At 51.1% G+C, this 8973-nt stretch overlaps 1 protein-coding gene and 1 non-coding gene across 2 annotated transcripts in view; both read left to right on the forward strand.

Moving 5' to 3' along the window:
- The window catches only part of ITPR2 (inositol 1,4,5-trisphosphate receptor type 2), a 361003-nt gene that overhangs the window by 239177 nt on the left and 112853 nt on the right, over positions 1-8973 (forward strand). The window lies entirely within an intron of this gene.
- On the forward strand, positions 1528-1600 carry TRNAK-CUU. Its single transcript has one exon. It is a non-coding gene; the product is annotated as a tRNA-Lys (tRNA).

Here is an 8973-nt window from a genome sequence, read left to right on the forward strand (position 1 = left end):
TGCTGCATAGAGGGGGCGTATCACCTCCTTGGACCTGCTTGAGATGCATCTGTGGATGCATGACAGGGTACGGTTGGCCTTCCTGACTGCCTCCCCACACTGCCAGCCCATGTTCATCTTGGCGTCAATGATGACTCCAAGATCCTTTACTGCCTCTGCACTGATGAGAAGGGAGTTCCCTCCTGTACGTATGGTGCTGGCTCTTCCTCCGCAGGTGCATCACCTTGCACTTGTTGGTGTTGAATCCCATCCTATTCTCATCCACCCACCCCTGTAACCTGTCTAGGTCTGATTGTAGCCTATTCCTTCCTTGTAGTATGCCCACATCCCCCCACATCTTAGTGTCATCAGCAAATTTGAACAGGGTGCTTTTTACCTCCTCGTCCAAGTCACTGGTGAAGATGAACAGTGCGGGCCCAAGGACTGAGCCCTGGGGGACCCCATTGCTCACATTCCTCTGTGTCGAAAATGACCCATCCACTACCACTCTCTGGGTATGGACCTCCAGCCAGTTGGCGACCCACTTGACTGTAGGTGTCAACACCGCAGTCCCCCAGTTTTTTAATGAGAATGGGGTGAAAGAGTGAATGGGGTGAAGGTCTTCTTAAAGTCCAAAAAGACTGTGTCCACTGCTACCCCTGCATCTAAGGATTTGGTGACCTGGTCCTAGAAGGCCGCCAGGTTGGCCATCAGGACCTGCCTCTAATGAACCTGTGTTGGTTGCCCCTAAGCATAATCTCCCTGTTGGCCCCTTGTGGACATGTGCCAGGATAATTCTCTCAAAAAGCTTACCCAGGCTCGAGATAAGACTAACTGGCCTATAGTTTCCTGGGTCCTCCTTCCTCCCGTTTTTGAAGATGGGAACCATGTTGGCCCTCGTTCAGTCCTCTGGCACCATACCAGAGCACCACAAGTGCTCGTAAAGCCGAGAGATATCATAGAAAATATGTAAATTGAAGATGACTAAGGCTTTAATAACATGTGACACAGTTGTGGAGGGAGTTGCATGCAAAGGCTGGTCTAAGGAATTAGAGAAGCACTGGAGTTTAAAGCCTCTTGGTTATTGATTTGATTCTGATAAGTGGTGACTGTTAACTATTACCACATCTCTAACATTTGGTATTAAATCCTAGCACAACTCTTAGTGAATAGATATCTATTATAAAAACTGTTATTTCTGACTGGGCATGGAGACTAATCCATGCCTTCAGCCCTGCAGCCTGGCTCTCTTATAGGCCCTGGGCAGACATGACACTTAAGACACGATTAACTAATCACATCCTAATGTGCTACCTAACCACACGTTCAATCAGTTAATAGTATGACAAAAAAGCAAAACATTTTTTGTGTAATAATTAGGGCTGTCAAATGATTAAAAAATTAGATTGTGATTAGTTGTGTGATTAAAAAAATTAATCGCAATTAATTGATTTTAATTGCACAGTTAAAATCCCAAAATTATGCAGAGAAAGCTCAGCTGGGTTGACTTGGGGTGAGTGAGCTAACAGGGAGAAATTCTTGTATGCAGCCTGACTAGCTCAGTTGGTAGAGCATAAGACTCTTAATCTCAGGGTTGTGGGTTCAAGCCCCATGTTGGGTGGACAGGCCCTTTGTTCCCACACATAGCTTTGGAGCCACCAATAGTGGCAGTGTTCATGCCTACCATGTGGGAGATCTGGGTTCAAGTCCTAGCTCAGGTGACTTGGGGTGAGGGACATAACAAGAAGTAAGTCTTCTTGCAGTGGAAAGGGGTTGTTTGGGTTTTCTCCCCCTCCAGGTACTAAGGCCCTATATTTCCTTGTCACTTGACATTTACTTGCATGATCAGGGGACAGCAGGGCAGGCCCTATGAGGATAGGCTACAGGTCCTGAACCTGTTCAGCCTCCATAAGAGAAGGCTGAGAGGGCCTGTTATAAACTAGTCAGACGGGATCAGCAGGCATTGGAGGAGTCCCTGTTCCCCCAAGCACTGCCAGGAGTGACCAGGAATAACGGTCACAAGCTGGCGGAGGGTAGATTTAGGCTGGATATCAGGAGGCACTACTTCACGATCAGGGTGGCTAAGATCCGGAACCAACTTCCAAGAGAAGTGGTGCAGGCTCCTACCCTGGGGGTTTTTAAGAGGAGGCTAGATGAACACCTTGCTGGGGTCATTTGACCCCAGTACTCTTTCCTGCCATGGCAGGGGGTCAGACTAAATGATCTACTCAGGTCCCTTCCAACCCTAGAAACTATGAAAAAACTCAAAATAATGAAGGCACTTTGTATGGTTGGGGGGCTGTGGGTGTGTATGGGGGGGTTTGGCGCCTGGGGGGGGTCCCCACATGCCTTGGCAGGATGTGGGGTACTGTGGGTCAGGAGCGAGGAAAAACAGTAGAGCTAGGGAGGCTGTGGCTTGGGAGTGAGGGGCAGGGGGAGAGGAAAGTCTGTGCAGGTGTGAGGTGGGAGGAGAGGGATGGGATTGGTGGGGCAGATCGAGGCCCTCTCAGTGAGGGAGGGAGTGGGGCAGGGGCAGGTGCTGGGGTGAATGGGGTGCTGGGGTGGGCCGTGGAATGGGTGGTTCAGCCAAGGGGCATGGGGAGGGCACACAGCTCCTTGCTACTGTGCTTACCCCTGGGGGAGGCATTGGAGTCATGTGCCCACCCCCCTGGATTTGTGTGTGGGGCAAAGACGGGCTGTGGGCTGGGGCTCTGTGCCCTGCTGCCTTTGCCTCAGGAGCTGCACGTTGCCATGTTGTGCCTTCTGCTGCCAGGTGGGCAGGGGACATGGCACAGGCAGTGTGCAGCTCCCGTGGTAAAGTCAGCAGGGTGTAGAGCCCCAGCCCACAGCAGAGAGCCTGCCTCTACCCCACACACAAATCTGGAGGGCATGTGCCTTCCCTAGGGGTGTGTGTCAGGGAGCTGCCCTCTCCCCAGACCTCTCCCTATACCCCCGGATGAGCCTCCCGTGATTCTATCCCATGACCCACCCTGGCCCTGGGGCCTCATTCACCCCAGTCCCTGCCCCACTCCCTCACCGTGGGGGCCTTGATCTTCACCCCTATTCCTTTCTTCTTCCCCTACCCTTCCCCCTCCACAAACTTACTGGCACAGCGCTGCTCTGCACTTAGCATGCATGTTGTGGCTGCTTCTCTGTGTGTGTGTGTGTGTGTGTGTCTGTGTGCACGCCTCCCTTCCTGCTGCAGCCACCTGGAGCCCATGCCTAGGCTGCCCTGCTGGGCAGTCTGGAGGTGGCGGAATGGAACCTGGGCACGGGCTCCAAAACCACGTGTGTGATTAACGTGTTAAAAAAATTAACCCAAGAACCGATTAACACATTAATCACGTGCCTTAACCATGGTTAATTGACAGCTTTAGTAATAATTTTTGGAGTTCTTTCTAAAGGTAACAGTCCTTGTTTCCAGAGGCCTGATAATCTATTTTGCTATTCAGAGAAAGGTGGGGAGGGTAACTAGCACAGCGCAAATGCTCGACTTTAGGAAAGCCGACTTCGATGTGCTCAGGGCAGTAGTCAGGGAGGCACTCTGAGCCCAGGGGGTAGCTAGTGTGGGGGTCCAGGAAAGGTGGTCCTTCCTCAAGGAGGCTATCCGTGGGGCACAGCAGGATGCAATTCCTCTGCACAGGAAGGCAGGAAAAGGGTCCAAGAAACCTTCATGGCTGAGCGCGGATATCCAGGCTGGCCTGAGGGCAAGGGAAATTGAGTACTGGTGGTGGAAGCAAGGGACAGGGACAAAGGAGGAGTACACCTCCCTGACCTGAGTTTGTAGGGATTTGGTAAGGAAGGCTAAAGCAGTACTAGATCTTAGATTAGCTTCTGGGATTAAGGATAACAAAAAATCCTTCTTCAAGTATATAGGTAGCAAGAAGAAGTATCGGGGTAACATTGGGCCACTACGAGGCAGGGCAGAGCAGTTGGTGATGGACGCGCGAGAGAAGGCAGAACTCTTCAACAAGTTCTTTGCCTCTGTGTTCCTGTCTGCTGACAATGGGGTGCTGGCGTAGAGAGGCCCAGGAAGGATGCGAGTCCCCCGACTGTTAGTTCAGACCTAGTTAAGGATTACCTGGAGGGCTTACATGTGTCCAAGTCGGTGGGCCTGGATGACCTTCATCCGTGGGTGCTGAGGGAATTGGCTGGTGTTATCACAAAACCATTGGCATGGCTGTTTGAGGACTCCTGGTGCTCAGGCCAAGTCCCTGAGGACTGGAAAAGGGCCAATGTGGTCCCTATTTTCAAGCAGGGGAGGAAGGAAGAGCCTGGCAACTACAGGCCAGTCAGCCTCGCTTCTATCGTGGGGAAAGTCTTTGAAAAAATTATCAAGGGCCACATTTGTGAGAGCCCTGCAGGGGAAGTGATGTTGACGGGTAACCAGCATGGGTTCATGCAAGGCCGATCCTGCCTGACTAACCTGGTTTCAGGTAACAAAGAGCTTAGATGTGAAGGAGGAAGTCAATGTCATCTTCTTGGACTTCCAGAAGGCCTTCAACACAGTGTCCTACCCAATTCTGGTGGGCAAGCTGAAGGACTGCAGCACTGACGAATGCATAGTCGCATCGGTGGCAAACTGGCTTCAGGGGCGAACCCAGAGGGTGGTGGTGGACGGGTCGATGTCGACCTGGGAGGGCGTGGGTAGCAGAGTCCCCCAGGGCTCGGTCCTTGGGCCGGTGCTGTTCAACATCTTCATTAGCGACCTGGACAAGGGTGTGGAGAGTACCCTGTTCAAGTTTGCTGATGACACCAAGCTGTGGGGTAAAGTGAATACACCGGCAGGCAGGGACCGCATCCAGGCAGACCTGGATAGGTTAGAGAAGTGGCCAGATCTGAACAGGATGTGGTTCAACAAGGACAAGTGCAGAGTGCTGCACTTGGGGAGAGGGAACCAGCATTATGGTTATAGGTTAGGGGCTGACCCTCTCAGCAGCACAGAGGCAGAGAGGGATCTTGGAGTCAGGATTGACTCCAGGATGAATATGAGTCGCCAATGCGATGAAGCAATAGGCAGAGCCAACCGTACCATGTCATGCATCAACAGGAGCATCCTAACAGGTCCAGAGAGGTCTTGCTCCCCCTCTATGCAACGCTGGTCAGCCTGCAGCTGGAGTACTGTGTCCAGTTCTGGGCACCGCACTTCAAGAGGGATGTGGGGAACCTGGAGAGGGTCCATAGGAGGGTCACTCATATGGTTGGGGGCCTCCATGGTCAGCCCTATGAGGAGAGACTGAGGGACCTGAATCTCTTCAGTCTCCACAAGAGGAGACTGAGGGGGGCATCTTGTGGCTGCCTACAACCTTATCAGGGGCCAGCAGCAGGGACTCGGGGAAAGTCTGTTCACCAGGCTCCCCCTTGGAGTCACCAGGAACAATGGCCACAAGCTGAGGGAGGATAGGTTTAGGTTAGGTATTAGGAAGAACTACTTCACTGTAAGGGTGGCCAGAGGCTGGAATGGGCTTCCTAGAGAGGTGGTGCTCTCACCTTCCCTGGAAATCTTCAAGAGGAGACTGGATAGGCACCTGGCTGGGGCCTTATGACCCCTCCCACCCCCAGTGTCATTCCTGCCCATGGCAGATCATGTCAGACTAGATGATCTGTCTTGGTCCCTGCCAACTCATTGATTCTATGCTTACTCTTTGCTGCCCTAGGGGAACAGGCAGGGAAGGGTTAACCTCAAGCAAGTTAAGCCTTCCCTGCCTCCTCCCTTGGGGCAGACAGCATATGTAGTCACAAGTAAGGGGGGGGAGGTGAAGGAGAGGCAGCGGCAGGGGTGGGGGGGAGATAGTGGTGCCGTGTACTTGATCTGGGCCAGCAGGAGAATGAGGTGGGTGGGGTATTTTTACACTAATGTGCAATGTAAAGTAGCTACACCTTAGTGTAACACAGCTGGGTAACACAGATCAGAGATAATCTTGCCCTGGAATGGTACAACTTTGAGCCACCTAGGAAGCGCTTAAAAACTAGTTGTAGGTGTTTATGTGCTGACAATCCAGGTGTTAGGAGCTCCAGGAGCACCCCAAAACTACCACGCAACCAAGCCCTTAGTGTCAATATATTGTGTTACACAAGGCCAGATATTAAACACCTTCAGACCCTTAGAGTGCAGTAATTTCTCATTATCCACAAATGCTGGCACTTTAAAAGGAAAAGAAAAAAAAAAAAACCCTACTGGGTGCATCTACATGTGCATCTATTAATGCAGTGTGATAAACTCTAATGCAGTTCGTGCCAGACAAAACTGCTCCTGGGTGCAGTGTCTGCATGTATGCCTGGAACTGCAGCACTTTGAGCTGGGGTGAAGCTGGCAGATGTCCTGGGAGTTGGGGAAAAGAGGGTCAGCCCCAGGCTCTGGGTGGTGTCTGGTGGTGGCAGGGCTGGTTAGGGCACAAGGGTGCTAAAAAGTGTGGGGCTAGGTAACAGGCAAGCCCCACACTTTAGTACTGTTGTACCCCAACCAGCTCCTGTCACTGTCTACACATGTGTTTCATTGCATGTAATTACTCTGCCATGGCAGAGTTAATTAATTTACTACACCCGAATACTGGTGCCTGTGTAGATGATGATGCTCTACTGTGGAACTAATTAGTCATCTCCACAGTTAAGTGCACGTGTAGATGCACCTGCTGAGAAACAAATCAGCACAGTTCTACTTTTTTTGTGTAGGTTCCAAGTTGTAACAGTTAAATAAACCAATATTATAAAGCATGTGATATCATTAGTATTGTTAGCCATGATGTCTTGGGCCTGAGGCTGTCAAACACTGAATCATGCTGTTGTTGCATGTTTCTGGCACAGTGACGTATAAATAGAACTGTAGTATTCTGCAGTAACTTCCACAGACTCTGCAGTATCATTATTATACTATGAAATAGTTTGGATCATCACAGTAGGATATTATAGGAATTTAATTACAAGGGGAATACCCTAAATGTCCCACTAGAATTTGTTCATTTGCTTATTTGTTAATATTTCATTAACACTTGTTATTTGCACATTAAAATATAACCTTTTAGGTCATCTACATGACTTTAAAAAAACTGAACAAAACAAAACTATATTGCTGTAACAGGTAGCAATAATGGATACTTACCCTGTTTCCCATCCTGACACACTGTTTAAAAACATCCCCATCAAGACCAAATAAGTGTTTGAACAAATTAATAAGGTTTGCATTGTCCTCAGACAATCAATCAACAAATACAATAGGCTCTGCAGGATCACAGGGAAGGCAAGTGCCCCAGAAAGGAACTTTGTGTTAAGAATGTAAACTGAGGAATTGTCAGTAGAAGTATTTCCGCTCATCTCAGTGCTAAGAATGCACAAGGAGAAAGGCATTCTGATACTGTAGATAACTAGGGCCATTGAATTGTATCCAGAAAACCATAAAAGAGTGCTCTACCTACTTGGTAACAAGTTGTAAGGTGTTCACTGTGGTCTCCTTCACAGACGGTCTCAAGTGATACATCTCAAAAGAAGTTTTCAGATTAAGCACCCCACACAGTGGGGTCATTAAGTGCCTTCAAAGGGCAATTCAGAAAGCCCAGAGATACTTAATGGTAGCAAATGGGAAATGCTAAAGCAGTGATGCATCTAAACTCCTGCCTCTCTCAGGAATGCAGGCCATAAATCAAGTTATCCCTTATACATCTTCATTTGTTTGGATCCTCACCCACTTCTGAGGATAGCCACAGATCAGGTTTTTTTGAGTGCTTGACCAGGAAACAGGAGATTTGGGTTTTAAGCTTCCTTGCCCTGTGGGGAGTTGAATGTGTATTGTTCACTTCTAAGCAGAGTGCCCTAAACACTGTTATAGTCTGGTGGGTTAAGTGGGGGCACCCTCTGCCCTCTAATTGAAGCCAAATTATTGGCAAGCCAAAAAAATGTAAGAGTCATGGAGCTAGAAGGAGAACAAGCAAGAATTCTGGGTTCAACTCACTTTAGGGTGATGGCAGATGTGGAATCCAGCTCTTCCGTTTTCTGGCAAATGCTCTAGCTATATGGCTGTGTGTGAGGGAGTGGGGCCTAGGAGCAGCCGTGAACTCCCTAGTGCCCCCTACCATCACTCAAGGCTGGACTCAGCACCCTCGGATTCTCGCCCACCACAACTTTGATCTTAAATGAGTTTTAAATGGGAGGCTGCCTTTATCTCCCTGGTGAATGGTACGTATGGCCCTGCCCCTACTCCAAGATGGGGTACCTCTCTGCACCCCTCCCTTAAGGGGTATGCGTGGGACATTGTGCGGTCCCTTGCCCGGCGCGCCGGCGCCCCTTGGGCCGGGCTCTCTGCCCGGCGCCCCTTGGGCCTAAATCGCCCACCTCTGGGCTTTTGCGCCCTTCTCAGGGCCTCTACTGTGCCTCTGGCGCCTCTCGGGTCTCTGCCGCCCTATCCGCAGCCATTGCCCCCCTTCTGGGCCCACACCTGCGCTCCTCGTACGCGCGTTCTGCCCCCTCTGGAGCCTTGCCCTCTCTAGGGCCCACGCCGCGCTCTCCGCGGCCGTCGCCCTGCCTCTGGGCCTGCGCCGTGCTCTCTGCACGCGCTCTCTGCCCCCTCTGGGGCCTTGCCCTTTCTAGGACCCACGCCGCACTCCCCGCAGCGGTTGCCCTCCTACTGGGCCTATACCACGCTCTTCGCGCTCGGGGCTCAGGTGGCCACAGCTATGCCTGGCCCCCTTGACCCTTCTCTGGGTCCTTTGCCCCACTGGGAAACACTGCGCTTCTCTCTGGCACAAACACCGTGCCCCTCTGGCACAAACTGTAGTGCCCCACTAGCACTGTGCCCTTACTGGGCACCAGGAACCCCCAAGCTGCTGGGGAGCTCCCGTGAGGCCTCCCGGTCCTCTGGTGTAACTATAACCAAAACACCAGCCACCTGGCTTCAACATAAAACACAGAGCCTCCTGCTCATAACATAAACACTGCGCCCCCCCCAGGGCCTCCAACCATATCTCTCATCAAGGTGCTCTCATCCCCAGCATCATCACAGCC

The sequence above is a fragment of the Crocodylus porosus genome, unplaced genomic scaffold (genome assembly GCF_001723895.1).
Source record: "Crocodylus porosus isolate Cpor-Errol unplaced genomic scaffold, CroPor_comp1, whole genome shotgun sequence".
NCBI lineage: Eukaryota > Metazoa > Chordata > Crocodylia > Crocodylidae > Crocodylus > Crocodylus porosus.